This window comes from Bos indicus x Bos taurus, chromosome 26 (assembly GCF_003369695.1).
Source record: "Bos indicus x Bos taurus breed Angus x Brahman F1 hybrid chromosome 26, Bos_hybrid_MaternalHap_v2.0, whole genome shotgun sequence".
Classification (NCBI taxonomy): domain Eukaryota; kingdom Metazoa; phylum Chordata; class Mammalia; order Artiodactyla; family Bovidae; genus Bos; species Bos indicus x Bos taurus.
Window position 1 is genome coordinate 19,064,719 of NC_040101.1, and position 14,748 is coordinate 19,079,466.

Genomic DNA, 14,748 nt, shown 5'->3' on the forward strand with positions numbered 1-14,748 from the left:
GAGAGGTAGTGCCAGGGTATACTGAGGTGTGGGCTTCTCAGGGCTTCGAGGCTTGACACACATCTAACAAGCATGGCCTTCTTTGATACGTATATAACATTTATGGAATTCCAGAAAATACAGCATTAACTGTATTTGATGCATCCTTTAAGCCTGAAGTTTTGAAGTGTCTTTTTTTCTTCCCCCCCTTTTTTTTTTGTTTTTGTTGTTGATATTAGACAGGGTAATTTTTGCCAGGGTATATTGATTATTCTGAAGTACTTTTTGCCTTCCCAGAGGGATTAGTGAGAAATGTTCTTTAGAGTAGAAAGACAGAAGCCGAGTTTCTACACTTGGATAAGAGCTCTTTGTTCCTGCGGGAAGGTGAAGGGAGGGTTTCAAGTTTACTTTCAAGTGATTCTCAAAGTGATTGAAAACCCACAATTGAAATAAATTTTATGTCAAAGATTAAACATTTTAGAATTTCAGGTAGTACTTGTTCAGGAATACATGCTTCTGATGATATTCAGAGAATCACAAGACAGGCAGATCAACTATTGAGTTAGAATCTATGCACTTCAACAAGTATATGAATCTCAAATATCTCACAGCATAAGTGTTCCAGAATGTAGTTACTTGATAGAAAAGTGCTCAAGTTAGACCAAGGAAAACAGGTTTGTTCTGAAGACATTTAGCTTAATCGTAAAAATCAAGAAAGCACAATGAGTCAAAATCAGACATTCTTCTCGTGTTATGTATATTTTATTCCTGTTATATTGGCTTTATTTTCAAAATTGTAGTTTGCAAAATTAGTTTCCTTTTATTGGTATTCTTAAATGTACTATTTATTGAATAAATGAATTATGACTTTCAATAAAAGGTGACTTGACAGGTACTAAGTCAAAGAGTGGAGAAGGTAATGGCAACCCACTCCAGTATTCTTGCCTGGAGAATTCCATGGACAGAGGAGCCTGGCAGGCTACAGTCCATTGGGTTGCAAAGAGTCAAACATGACTGAGAGACTAACACTTTCAAGTCAAAGAGGCTTGATCAGGAGATTGGGATTCATTTGTAAATTATTTTTCAAGTGTCCCTGGGGATCCTGGGGCTCACTGGTCTGGCTTTGGGTGGATGGTAGAATGAGGTAGAGGTGTGGTGAGGAGGAATTGTGAGCCACCCTCTTCTGCAACCAAAACAGCTCTGCATTGGTCTATTGTATTCTATATTAGGGTCCTGAGTAAGACTCTTCTCGAAAAGCAGGGTTACTCTGTTTAAGATATATTTTCTAGGGACTTCCCTGGTGGTCCGGTGATTAAGGCTTTGTGTTCTCAATGTAGGGGACCTGGGCTTGATATCTTGTCATGGAACTAGATCCTGTATGTCACAATGAAAGATCTTGCATGACGCAACTAAGACCTGGCCCAGCCAAATTAAAAAAAAAAAAATTATAAATTAAAAAAAAAAAATCTTAAAATACATTCTCTAGGTGTTGGGGAGGCCCTGGGGGCGGGACGCAGAGAGGTCACATCCTCACATGCTCATTGAGGAAAATGACTTCAGCGTCAGGTCATGCATCAGCTTAAGTGCCAGGGTCAGAACTTGAATTGGGGTAGCCTGAGCCCAGAGTCTTAACCACGACACTGTGCTCATTGGCACAGACCCAGCAGTGGTGTGTGGAGCAGTTCAGCACTTGCACTGCAGGTCAGAGAGGTCAGGGTTGGAGTCCTGACTCTCATTTATTAACTGCTTCTCACCTTGGCACTAATCGTCCTCATCTATAAAAGTCACAGTCTCATTAGTACTTGGTCATCCTACTGAGAGCAACTGAGCTGTGTCCTGTTTTGCAGCCACCCCAGAGGGCCATGCCTGTGTCCAGAGGGAACAACAGTACCACGTCTAGTGGGACCATTTTGGGAGATGTCAACTCCTTTACGGACAGCCAGCGGGGTCAAGAGCTCTTTTATGCCCCAGTAGGGCTTTACCAGGTACTTATGAGGACAGAGTGGTTACATGCAGATGTTCAAATTCTGGTTGTACTCCCTACAGATGTGTAACCTTGAACAAGTTCCCTAACCTCGATGATCTTGTCTGTAAAAGGACGAATCATACCTGCCTTGCAGGGCCATGCTGCCTGTTAAATGAGGTCTCCCGTGTCGAGCAGTGAGCTCGGATCCTGGACATAGCACCGTGCTACCCCACGGGCGGGTTTGGGCTGGGAGGTGCTCAGTGATTGCTTCCTAGGTGGGTTTTTCCCCAGTCTTCTTTCCCTCCCTCCACTGCCCCCACCCTTTCCTAGCTCTTCTGAGTGTAGCGTTTTCTGGTTAATCCTGGGTTAAGAACATTCTGCTCCATCTCTGGCTCTAGGGCAAACATGCGGCCATCTGGTATGTTGGTGACCAAGCAGAAGCCTGGATCAGGAAGCTGCCTGTGTTGCAGGAAATCTGGCTGGTGAGGCCCCCACCCCTGGAAGGAGACAAAGCTTTGCTGCCCTCAGCCTCTCCTCTGCCAACTCCCAATTCCCACCTCGGGTGGGAGTGGCCCTCACCCCAAAGGGCAATGGTGGGAATCTGCTTCCTTAACTTGGCCCAAGACCACCACCCCAAGAGCCCAAACTGAGGTCTAAAGACCTCAATCCCCTTACGCCTGACTCAGCCCCTGAATCCTGGGAGCTCTCCTAGCCTGTTTTCTGCCTTTAATCCTGGCTTAATCCTGCCTCTTCATTCTTTGTGTCTATCTCCCTCGAACCCAGTCCTTGCAGGGAGTCAGGTTTATAGGGTTCACTTCTGGACACCCTGGTTTTATGTTGTGTTGTGTTAGTTGCTCAGTCATGTCTGACTCTGCGACCTCACGGACTATAGCCCACCAGGCTCCTCTGTCCATGGGATTTTCCAGGCAAGAATACTGGAGTGGGTAGCCATTCCCTTCTTCAGGGGATCTGCCTGACCCAGGGATCAAACCTGGTTCTCCTGCACTGCAGGTAGATTCTTTACTGTCTGAGCCACCAGGGAAGCCCTGTGGGTTTAGTAAATCCCCATTACTGGGGAGACATCAATCATCCTTCTGGTTTATTTGCTGGAGGCAGACTGCCTGGATTTACCTCCCAGCTCTGCCACTAAGAAGTTGTATGGTCTTTAACACGTTACCTTATCTTTTGAGCATCAGTTTCCTAATCTGTAAAATTCGAGCAGTCATAGTTCTTATCTCACAGGATCTTTGTGAAAACTAGCTGACAGTGTGTAAAGCACATACCATCATCCCTAGGGCAGGAAACATACTATACTCACAAGCTATTATTCCATCATTATTTTCAGATGTGTGAATTAAGGCATGTTCCCTTCTTTGGTGTTTGCACAGAATCACCGAACATCTGCATTGTCACCTAATACTGCAAAAAAAGGAAGTCTTAAGGTAAGCAAAAGAATCAGTCTTACCTCACATTTGATTAGCAGCACCCTTATGGCAGAAAGTGAAGAACTAAAGAGCCTCTTGATGAAAGTGAAAGAGGAGAGTGAAAAAACTGGCTTAAAACTCAACATTCAGAAAACTAAGATCATGGCATCTGGTCCTATGACTTCATTGCAAATAGATGGGAAAACAGTGGAAACAGTGGGAGACTTTATTGTGGGGGGCTCTAAAATCACTGCAGATGATGACTGCAGCCATGAAATTAAAAGACGCTTACTCCTTGGAAGGAAAGTTATGACCAACCTAGATAGCATATTAAAAAGCAGAGACATTACTTTGTCCACAAAGGTCCATCTAGTCAAGGCTATGGTTTTTCCATATGGATATGAGAGTTGGACTGTAAAGAAAGTCGAGCACCGAAGAATTGATGCTTTTGAAGTGTGGTGTTGGAGAAGACTCTTGAGAATCCCTTGGACTGCAAGGAAATCCAACCAGTCCATCCTAAAGCAGATCAGTCCTGGGTGTTCATTTGAAGGACTGATGTTGAAGCTGAAGCTCTAATACTTTGGCCACCTAATGCGAAGAGCTGACTCATTTGAAAAGACACTGATGCTGGGAAAGATTGAGGGCAGGAGGAGAAGGGGATGACAGAGGATGAGATGGTTGGATGGCATCACTGACTCAATGGACGTGGGTTTGGGTGGACTCCGGGAGTTGGTGATGGACAGGGAGGCCTGACATGCTGCAGTTCATGGGGTTGCAAAGAGTTGGACACGACTGAGTGACTGAACTGAACTGCACTGAATAAAGAAGCTTATCAATGCTTTTGCCCCTTCATCCAAGAGGAATTCTCCAGTCTAATTTCAAGATCTGAATTATCTTGCTGGGATGCCTGCAGAGGATTAAATTAGCACCGCAGTTGCCAAATGTCTGGTTTCTCTGTTCTGGGTGGAAATTGTCTGAGTTTGGTTTTGTCTCCTGTGGTGTCATAGCTACTTCTGGACTGTGTTCCTGGGCCCATCCTCCCAGTGGTATGTGACCATCAGCTTTATGTCAGGAACAAGGAAGTATTTGTAAAACTCAAGACTGCATAACTTTCTCAATATTGAATTGGGTTATGGTTTCTCCCAGGAAGAGTTCTGGTTACTAGATTTAGAGTTCTCTGCCACAGGTGTTATCATTTCTGCTTAACCATCCAAAGCATTAGGATCAAATCTACAGACCCTATGAAGCTCCCTGTGCTTCAGGTGAGTCACTTGTGATGTTTGGAATAATTGTGTTTTTCAGGATGTTTTGAGAAACTCAGGCCATGAAATGGATTGGATATTCAAGCTCTCATTTGCATATGACATACTCACATATCATATGTATCACATAAACCTATGTAAAGAACAAATAGTGTTCTTGAGTTGTTCTGTGTCTAGGATTAACTGTAATCTTTCTTGAAAATTCTGGTCCTCCTTAAATCTCTTCAAACAAAATAATTCCACTCCTAAAATCCACCTCTTCCATCAGATTTTCCATCCTTTTCACCCTCCCTGATCTCAAATACATGTCAACAGAGTAAAATATTTTACACTCAAGTTGGAAGGGATACCTAAATATGAACGGAGTATTTATATTTTAATGTAGATTTTTTTATCCCAAAGAAAATCTGATTACTGGATGATAAAGTGAGTTGGAGAGGGAGATCCTAATAACCCTTCCTTATCCCTAACCCTTGATTCTTTTCTCCAGAAAATGGGAATAACTGCCACAGTCACCATAGAGCTGTTGATCTAAGAGGTGGCCTTAGGATGCATATCTGAGAAAGCAACCTAGTAGGGGAATCTTTACTTTGGGCAAAGAGGGTTGTGATGGATGTAAAGAAGAGGAGGAGCAATAACAGTAATAATAGCTAAAATATATTTAGTGCTTACTTTGTTCTCACAACAAAATATAAGGAAGATCTAAAAAAAAGGTAGATTTACTATCATCCTCATTTCACAGGTGGAAAATGACTTGGGGGACCCATTCTGAGGGTGCTCTCTTCACCCTGGGCTAAAATCCAGCTGGTCTTCCTAAGCTCACTGCATCCGCTTTTTCCACTAGAGGGAACCAAGCCAATGACCTGGAAATGGGTCCTGGTGCGGGAGTCACTCACCCTGACACATGGCAGGAGGACAAGGCTGTCTGTCCATGAATCAACATTCCCATCCATCCATCAGCTGATAGACTCCTATAGGCAAGACCCTGCCTGAGTGTTGTAGGGGATACATGGGTGAAATTTAAACTCTGCTCTTCTGGGTTTTTAGGCCAGTGACTCACTGAGTGGCTGTGGCACATTACTTCCCCTCTAATGTTAGGAGCGGATCATTGAGCTTAGAAAGAGCAGCTGGATGGAGCCTAGGGTGAAGAGAACATTTTCAGAATGCTGGTCCACAGTGTCATGGCCCACCTGACTCATTCTCCATCTGAAACAGGGATAATAATAGATTTGCCTCATATTCTGTTGCAAGGATAAAGTAAATTAATGAACACTAAGTGCTAGAAAGTGAGCCAGAGGAAGTATTGTTGTAGCTACGCATTCTGGGAAACAAACTCACTCAGAAGGACAATGCAGATAGTGGAGTGCAGTTTATTACACCAGTGGGCCCAAGGCAGAGTCTCCTCTTAGCCAAGGACCCCGACCAGTTTTTGTGAAAACCTTATATACCCTAAGTGTATGTGCTCAAACCCATCTCCCCAGATTCCTTGAAACTAGTCTGGACAAGGTAAAAGAGAGATACGATGAAAGTTATCCCATGATTCATGTGTCACAAGACTAGATAAACAGTGGATATTTATCAACAGGCCTGTGGTCATATCCCGATAAACATCATGGAATTTACCACTTTGTTCTGTTGCAGAGATAATTAGCATATTCTTTTAGGCAACGGAGAGTCCAAGTACAAGTCCTGAGGCTCTTTTATCCGGGGGTCTGGTTTTCCATTGGTATGCCATTTCTATAGACACCTGACACAAAGTTCAGAATCCACTGGGAGGGTGACCGTGCGTGTAGCCTAATGTTCACAGCCTGGCCTAAGATGGAGTCCAGCTCTGTCTGTTTCCTCCTTCATTCCCCCCTCTTGATGCTCTTAACTCATATTATGAGCATCATTCATAGGGATATATTGCACCCTGGCTCTCTGACCGCCAATTTGGGAGAATGACATCAACTTTCGGGTTACAAAGTTCATAATACATTGTAAAATTCAGGGTCCACAAAGCAGAACTATCAAGGCAACTATAACAATGATAAATATAGTTTTCCATCAATCGCCCTTCACCCAAGAGAGGACCAAAGTTCAGAAAGGAATATTTTCATTTGATATTGCTTTTACTTGGTTTTTCATGTCATCTAAAGCAGTCAATACATTGCCAGATAAGTCAAGAATGTATACACAACATTCAACCTTAATCATAGCACAGGTCCCTCATTGAGCAGCTGTGAGTATGTCCAGAGCAATTCTATTATGAATTACTGCTTTTCTCATTTGGATTTGCTCTTCATTTAAGGCTTGGGTGGCTTTTGTTCTATCTAGGAGGGCCTGTTTTGTGAAATTAGTCAAGGCCTCTACTTTAATCATAATATCTGTTGTCCCTATAGTGAAAAGTGAAGTTGCTCAGTCGTCTCTGACTCTTTGCGACCCCGGGATTTTCCAGGCAAGAATACTAGAGTGGGTTACCATTTCCATCTCCAGGAGATCTTCCTGACCCAGGATTTGAACCCAGGTCTCCCAGATTGTAGGTAGATGCTTTACCATCTGAGCCACCAGGGAAGCCTAAGGCAGCAATATACTCATACCATTGAAACACAGATCTTGTCCACCTAGCATGTAAATAAGGTAGATGTATCGGGGCTTGTTGAAGGTTAGGCTTTTGTTACATTGGCATTTATATCAAATGTAACCCCATGACCCGAGTCTATTGACTGTAGGTCTTACACCAAGACAGCAAGGCGAGGTTATGATTGACAAGAGAGAGGAAAGTCCCTTTTTGTCATCCCAGAAAAGAGCAGAGTGGTTTAAAATCTCCTTGGCAGAGTGGTGACACCCACCAAGGAAGTCCATCCATCACTGACAGAGGCATAGCCCCACATATCCAGCAGCTGGAGGTGTTTTGGAAGTCTGCGGAGGAATGTGCCCAAGAGATTAAAACATTGTCCTGAGCTGAAATGGAAGTTAAATTCAAAATCATGTTGATGAGGCCAAGCAGCAGGAGTTGATTGTGCGGCTTCATCCTGAAGGGGCTCATCCAGGATCTTCTTTTCCTTCTTCTTAAGGATGATCTTAGTCTCTCGAGGGTCAGCGAGGTCCCTCTGTGCAGTCCATTCAGTGTTTTTGGGTCTGCGTGGTATGTTCTCTTCACCCTCGTATGATGGATCCAAGGGACAATACCTGCAACTTTAACTGCAGTAGGGGTAGTTAGAATAACATAAGGGCCCTTTCCAGAGAAGGCAATGGCACCCCACTCCAGTACTCTTGCCTGGAAAATCCCATGGACCGAGGAGCCTGGTAGGCTGCAGTCCATGGGGTTGCTAGGAGTCGGACACGACTGAGCGACTTCATTTTCACTTTTCACTTTCGTGCATTGGAGAAGGAAATGGCAACCCACTCCAGTGTTCTTGCCTGGAGAATCCCAGGGATGGCGGAGCCTGGTGGGCTGTCGTCTCTGGGGTCGCACAGAGTCGGACACGACTGAAGCGACTTAGCAGCAGCAGCAGCAGCAAAGGGCCCTTTCACCAAGGGGCTGGCAAATCATGTTTCCAATCTTTGACCCATATTTAGTCACCAAGCATAAACTCATGAATCTGTTCCCCAAAGGGGAACAGCACCCATTCTTGTACAAACTTAGTTACCTGATTTATTACCTTACCCAGTTCCATCTGCTGTGAAGTCCTATCCCCCATTACCTGAGGCAAATTTGTTGACACCTGTTTTATTTTGGGAGGGGGGCCTCCCATACACAATTTCGTATGGAGAATAGCCTTGGGACTGCGGGGTCATCCTGAGTCTGAGCAGAGCTGTGGGAAGCAAGTCCACCCAGGAGCAGTCAGTCTCTATGACCCACTTGGAGAGTGTCTTTAAGTGTCCAGTTGGTTCATTCCACCATCTCACAACTCTGGGCCTATATGCAGTGTGCAGTTTCCATTTGATGTTTAAAGTTTTGCTTACTTGTTGTACTAAATCAGCTACGAAAGCCGGGCCATTGTCTGAACCAATGCTGGTAGGAAGTCCGAATCTGGGAACTATTTCCATAAGCAGGCACCGGGCTACTTCTGATGCTCTTTCAGTCAAGGTAGGAAAAGCTTCTACCCATCCCGAGAACGCACATACCGTGACCAGCAGGTAACGGTAGTGTTGATGAGGTTTCATTTCGGTGAAGTCCACTCCCAGGTGTTCAAAGGGCAGCGTGCCTTTCAGCTGAATACCCAGAGGTTTTTGTCCGAATACCCGAGAGACAGCATTAACCTGTGAGCAGGCAGCATGGCCTAGGTGGGTCGCTTGGTGTGTTTGGCTTACCAGATTGTGTGCCAGCTCCTTTGGTACCAATAATTTGCTACTTGGCAATTCCCACCATCCCTTTTCAGTCTTGATGGCCCCTTCCGCTTTGGCTAACCTGACAGCCGTTGTCCTTGTTTTATCAGGCTAGTGCCTTCAGTATATAGGACCCAACTAGGGTCTGGACCCTTGCGTCCTTCTTTAAAACAAACCCCAGATACCTTACCTCCTCCTTGCAGATCTGTGCCTTCTTCTTCGACACCCGGTAACCTGCTTCCATCAGCAGCTGGAGCAGAGCTTTTGTCCCTTTCTAGCATTTTTCCCTGGTCTCGGCAGCCAGCAGCAGGTCATCCCCATATTGTAGGAGCCAACATCCATACTCTTCCAGATGGAATGAGTTCAGGTCAGAAGCCAAGGCTTCCCCAAAGATGGCTGGGGAGTTCTTAAACCCTTGTGGGGGAGTCCAGATGAGCTGTTGTTTGGTGCCCCCGACTGGATCTTCCCATTCAAAGGCAAAGATGGGCTGTGATGCTGGGGCGAGGCATAAGCAGAAGAAGGCATCCTTGAGATCTAGGCGAGTATAAACTTTAGTCCTCAGTGGGAGGAGGCTAAGTAAGGTATAGGGGTTTGGAACAGTGGGGTGTAAAGTCAAGTAGCCTGACTGACTAGCCTGAGATCTTGTACAGGCCTATAGTCCTGTCCTCCTTCCTTTTTGACTGGCAGGATCGGCATATTCCAAGCCGACTGACACTCTACTAGAATGCCCACTTGTTTCAATCTATTGATGTGGGGCAGTATGCCGGCCCAGGCCTCTATTGGTAGTGGGTACTGGCGCTTTCTAACCGGGATGGTGCCTGGTTTGAATTCTATTATCTTTGGGGCTTGATGTTTAGCCAGCCTGGGGGGAGAGGGGGTTGTCTTCCGCCCAGACCTCGGGGAATAATTGAGTTAGCTTGCTCTCATGAGCTTCCAGCCCACCCAGTTCTTCCTTTGGAGGCTCATGCAACCTCCACTCATTTTGGGGTGGAATTGAGAGAGCGAGCAAATAAGTCATAGTGTCCATCTGGAAGGTGGGCCTCTCCTCAGGGGAGAAAGTCACTTGTGCTCCTAGTTTGGAGAGCAAGTCTCTTCCCAACAGGGGTACTGGGCTCTCAGAAATGTAGAGGAATTAATGAATCACTTGGCGCCCTGCCACCTGACATTTTCTGGGCTGGCAAAACGATTTAATCATCTCTTCTCCCGATACCCCAGTTATAGCAGTAGTCTTTTTGGACAGTGGTGCCACAGGTTTTGTTACTACCGACAGTTCTGCTCCTGTATCTACCATGAAGTCAATGTTTTGGTCCCCCATTTTTAAGGTTACCAGCAGCCCTATTTAATTTCCAAGCCGGCAAGCCCCGCAACTGCGGGAGCTTCCTCTTCCTTCCTTGCCGTAGGGCATTCATCCTTCCAGTGGCCAAAAGCTCAGCACCAGGCACACTGGTTTGGCTGTTTAGGGGCCCAGGGCCTCTGTTGGGATGGTTGAAGGACTGTCCTGTCCCTGGGGCAGATGTGGTTTTCCGGAGGGCCAGAGATAGACTTTCCCAGAGCAGCAGCTAGCATTGCAAATCTCTTGTCTGTTCTCTTTTGTTCCCTCCGGTTCTCGGGCAGAGCGCAGTCTCTGCTTAATTCCAACGTCTCCCTCCCCTTCATGTCAGTACTCACCAGGAGAGGTGGGTATAGCTTGGGCAGTTTGGCTGGAGCTGGATCCTGGAAGTGTTGGCCAGAGGCTTCTGTCACCGGGATCGGAGCCTGCCGAGGTGGTGGCTCTACGACCTCGGGGAGAGCTGGCGAAGGAGCAGTGGCTGCTTCAGGAACTTCACCTGGCCCTGGATTGGGCATCAAGGCGGCCTTTGGTCCTGGTGGAGCACTGAGAGGCAGGCGAGTCCTTATCCAGTATGGGGGAGGGGTCAGGTCGTCCCCGTCCAAATCCTGTAGAATTTGCTTTTTATCATCAGTCAATTTTTGTGCCACTAATATTTTTCCCTTTCCCTTCTGGATACAGAACCTTGTCCAAGTAGGAGGGTCTTGAGCTAACCCTAGCCATGAGTCAATATATGGATATTGATCCAGGCTCGCCTGTGACTACTGTATAGACTGCTTCCACTATTTTTAAGTTCATGGTGTACTCTCATGGCCATCCTACTCCCATAGTGGGCCATTCGACCTCAAAGAGTATGTGGAGGCTGTTAGGCTTCATCTTCACCTCATAGTCTCCTCCTAATCCCTCCTTTAATTTTTAATCATGCCCTCCAATATAGTTGCCTTAGATTCACTTCCCCCCATCTTGCTTACCTTCTCGGACCTTCTTCTACTTTTCCTTTTTGTTCTGTCTACGAACTTCTCAGAACCCTATGTACTTCTGATATTTCCACTCAATGACACTTAAATTGGCATTCTGCCTCCTTCCTAACTGGGGTGAGAAGAGCCTTACCTGCCAGATCCCAGAGGGAGAAGGGGGATCGGCGTGTCTTCACCTGCTGGTCAGCACAGCCGAACCAGAACACCATGGGGTCCAAGACTGTTTCTCCCTTAAAGTCCGTTCTGTCTTGGTGGGCTTGATCAGGTGCAGATGAAAACACAGATGGGTTAAATATCCCATGTCCCAGGCCATCTCTGGAAAAGCCAATTCATATTCACTTATGTATCTCCCTCCTTCTAGCCTAACAATTCCAAGGGGGTCAAGAATTTCACAGCAGACGGGACACCTCCTGGGGGAGAGCAGAATACGAGCATACAAGGACCAGTTTCTTATCCTAAAAATCTCCTGGTGATCGCTGGTAATAATTTTCCCTGAGATGGTGTGGACACACCTAAATGACCTTCACAAATTTCCTTCCTAAGCCCAAGCATGCTCGTCAACCTGTGTACCAAGCAATCGCCGCCTGCCTATTCCAGGCTCCTTGGGTCCCCCACTCCTTCTAGTCCCTCCTAGGCGGGTGATCAGGTCCCCTCTTCCACCCTGCCGGGTGGGTTCCTCCTCACCTGAGCACTCAGTTCCCCTGCTGCCATGCGCTACCTGCTAACGTGAAAGGTCCGGGTGTTGAGAAGCAGAATCCTTCCAGAAGGGCGAGGCGCCTTCCCCACTCTAGAAGATTCAAGCCACAAGGCCTCGGAGTAGTCCCAAATGGGACTTGTCTCCTCAAAGTGAGGAGTTTCCCAGCCCATGCACCAAATGTAGCCACGCGTTTCGGGAAACAAACTCACTCAGAAGGACAATGCAGATAGTGGAGTGCAGTTTATTACACCAGTGGGCCCAAGGCAGAGTCTCCTCTTAGCCAAGGACCCCGACCAGTTTTTGTGAAAACCTTATATACTCTAAGTGTACTTGCTGAAACCCACCTCCCCCAATTCCTTGAAACTAGTCTGGACAAGGTAAAAGAGAGATACGATCAAAGTTAACCTGTGATTCATGTGTCACAAGACTAGATAAACAGTGGATATTTATCAATAGGCCTGTGGTCATATCCCAATAAATATAATGGAATTTACCACTTTGTTCTGTTACAGAGATAATTAGCATATTCTTTTAGGCAATGGAGAGTCCAAGTACAAGTCCTGAGGCTCTTTTATCTGGGGGTCTGATTTTCCGTTGGCATGCCATTTCTATAAACACCGGGCACAAAGTTCAGAGTCCATTGGGAGGGTGACCATGTGTGTAGCCTAATGTTCACAGCCTGGCCTAAGATGGAGTCCAGCCCTGTCTGTTTCCTCCTTCAGTATCAGATATATTTTAGCTATTATTATTACTATTGTTACTCAGCCTCCATGTAAGTTTCTTGGATGAGGTTGACCTGATTGACCTCGAAGGACATTTGTTCCTCAAGAATTTGATTGCTCTTTGTGTCTAAGGAGCTAAGTCTTAATGACCCTGTTAAACTTTGACCTCCCAGGCCTTAGTGGGAAGCCAATGTATTGTTACCAAGAGAAAGGCAGTGGCACCCCACTCCAGTACTCTTGCCTGGAAATCCCATGGACGGAGGAGCCTGGTGGGCTACAGTCCATGGGGTCGCTAGGAGTCGAACACGACGGAAGTGACTTAGCAGTAGCAGCAAGGTAGACAAAGAGAACCTCCCTGTGACTGGTTTCCGTGGACAACTCTGAGTCACCACTCATACTATTTTAGTAAAACTTCATTGAGCGTCTCTTAAGGGTTTGATCTAATTTGTGCACGTTCTTAGGAAGACAAGGACTTGTTTTCATCTTTGAATGGCTTAAAATTAAGTTTGAGAAAAAGTGAAAAGGTCAGGAATTGTACACAGGAAATTATTTAGATGGTGGTGTAACGGTTTTAAAATAGGAAGCTCTGACGTGGTGTCCTCTCTTCTGGGATCTTCTCTTTTTCCCCTCCCCTACTTTCCATTACCTTCCCGCTAAGCCCAGGGAAGTAGTCTCATCTCATCTCCAGTGCTCTGCCTCCCATCCCAATCAAAGCAGTTGGCATCATTTATATTGGATGTAAAGAGAAAGCTAGTAAGTTCTCACCATGATATGAATGACTAGCCTTTTTGATGTGGGTGTTTGGTCTTCGAGAATTAACTCAAAGGATGGTCTGGAGAAATGCTGGGGTGGGTGTGAATGACACTTTGAAGGGGACAGTCTCCCCAGTGGTCATCAGCTATTTTAGGGTCACTGAGTCTGTCCTCCATTCCACGCCAGAAGAACAAAGGACAGCTCGACTCTGCTTTGGAAGGCTCGCTGTCTCCTGAAATGAAGTATGCACATTGCCCTATGTCAAGGCTCATGTAGGGCCTGTGAGGCCAATTACTCTGCAAACATTCGTTGAAAGGGGATTAAGAATAACAGAAAATTCCCTAGATCATGTTGGAGCTTTGGCATGGGTGACTTGCGAACCCAGGTGCTGGATCGAGCTCTAGGGGTCAGGTTGCACTTCTGGCCGTCACATGCCAGTCATAAGAACAATTCCTCTCCCGATGTCCATTTGACCAGAACCTCCTCTATACCCCGTAGCAGGGAGATTCTGAGATGCCACCGACTTTTCAAGATAGCAAATGTATATTAATCAAGCACCTAATTGGGTTAACCCAATTGGGAGGGTGCAGAGGAATGTGTCTTATTGTCCTGTGCTCAGAGAGTTCAGCCCAGTGGGGCCAGCTTGGGAAGGATCTTTGGAGAGTATAATACTCATCTTGAGTTAGGGATAAGCCTTTGTTTCTCAGTGAGAGATATCTTGATTAAATGGATGAAGGACAGTTTGGCATAGAAGTTGTCTTGGGGATTTAAACCCTGGCTCTGCCATGTATGCACCAGATGACCTTAACTCGTGTCCCTGTGTATGAAATAAAGATAACAACAGTACCTGCCTCATAGTGTGGTTATGAGCACTAAGATATGCGTGTTGCTTAGCATCATGCCTGCTCCAAAACAGTTATCTAACAAATGTTAATTGTTAGTATTAGCAGGAGTATGGTTTACTCTGGAGGAGGAAATGGCAACCCACTCCAGTATTCTTGCCTGGGAAATCCCATGGACCGAGGAGCCTGGCGGGCTACAGTGCTTGGAGTCACAGAGTCAGGCACGACTTAGTAACTGAGCATGCATGGTCTTACTGTTACCCCAGATAATCCAACTGCTAATACTAAAAACCATACACTTTCTTATTTAATTGAACAATAGGACAAGCCTGCATTGTTTAAATATGATACCACCAGCTACATGTGACTACTGAACATTAGCAGTGTGGCTAGTTCAAATGGATATGTGCTAAAAGTATAAAATGCATGCCAGTTTTTGAAGATTTAGTTAAAAAAAAGGAATGTGAAATAGCTCAATAATATTTTCA

At 45.8% G+C, this 14,748-nt stretch overlaps 1 pseudogene; it reads left to right on the top strand.

The window, feature by feature from the left end:
• The window catches only part of LOC113884388, a 52,525-nt pseudogene that overhangs the window by 18,841 nt on the left and 18,936 nt on the right, over nucleotides 1-14,748 (top strand).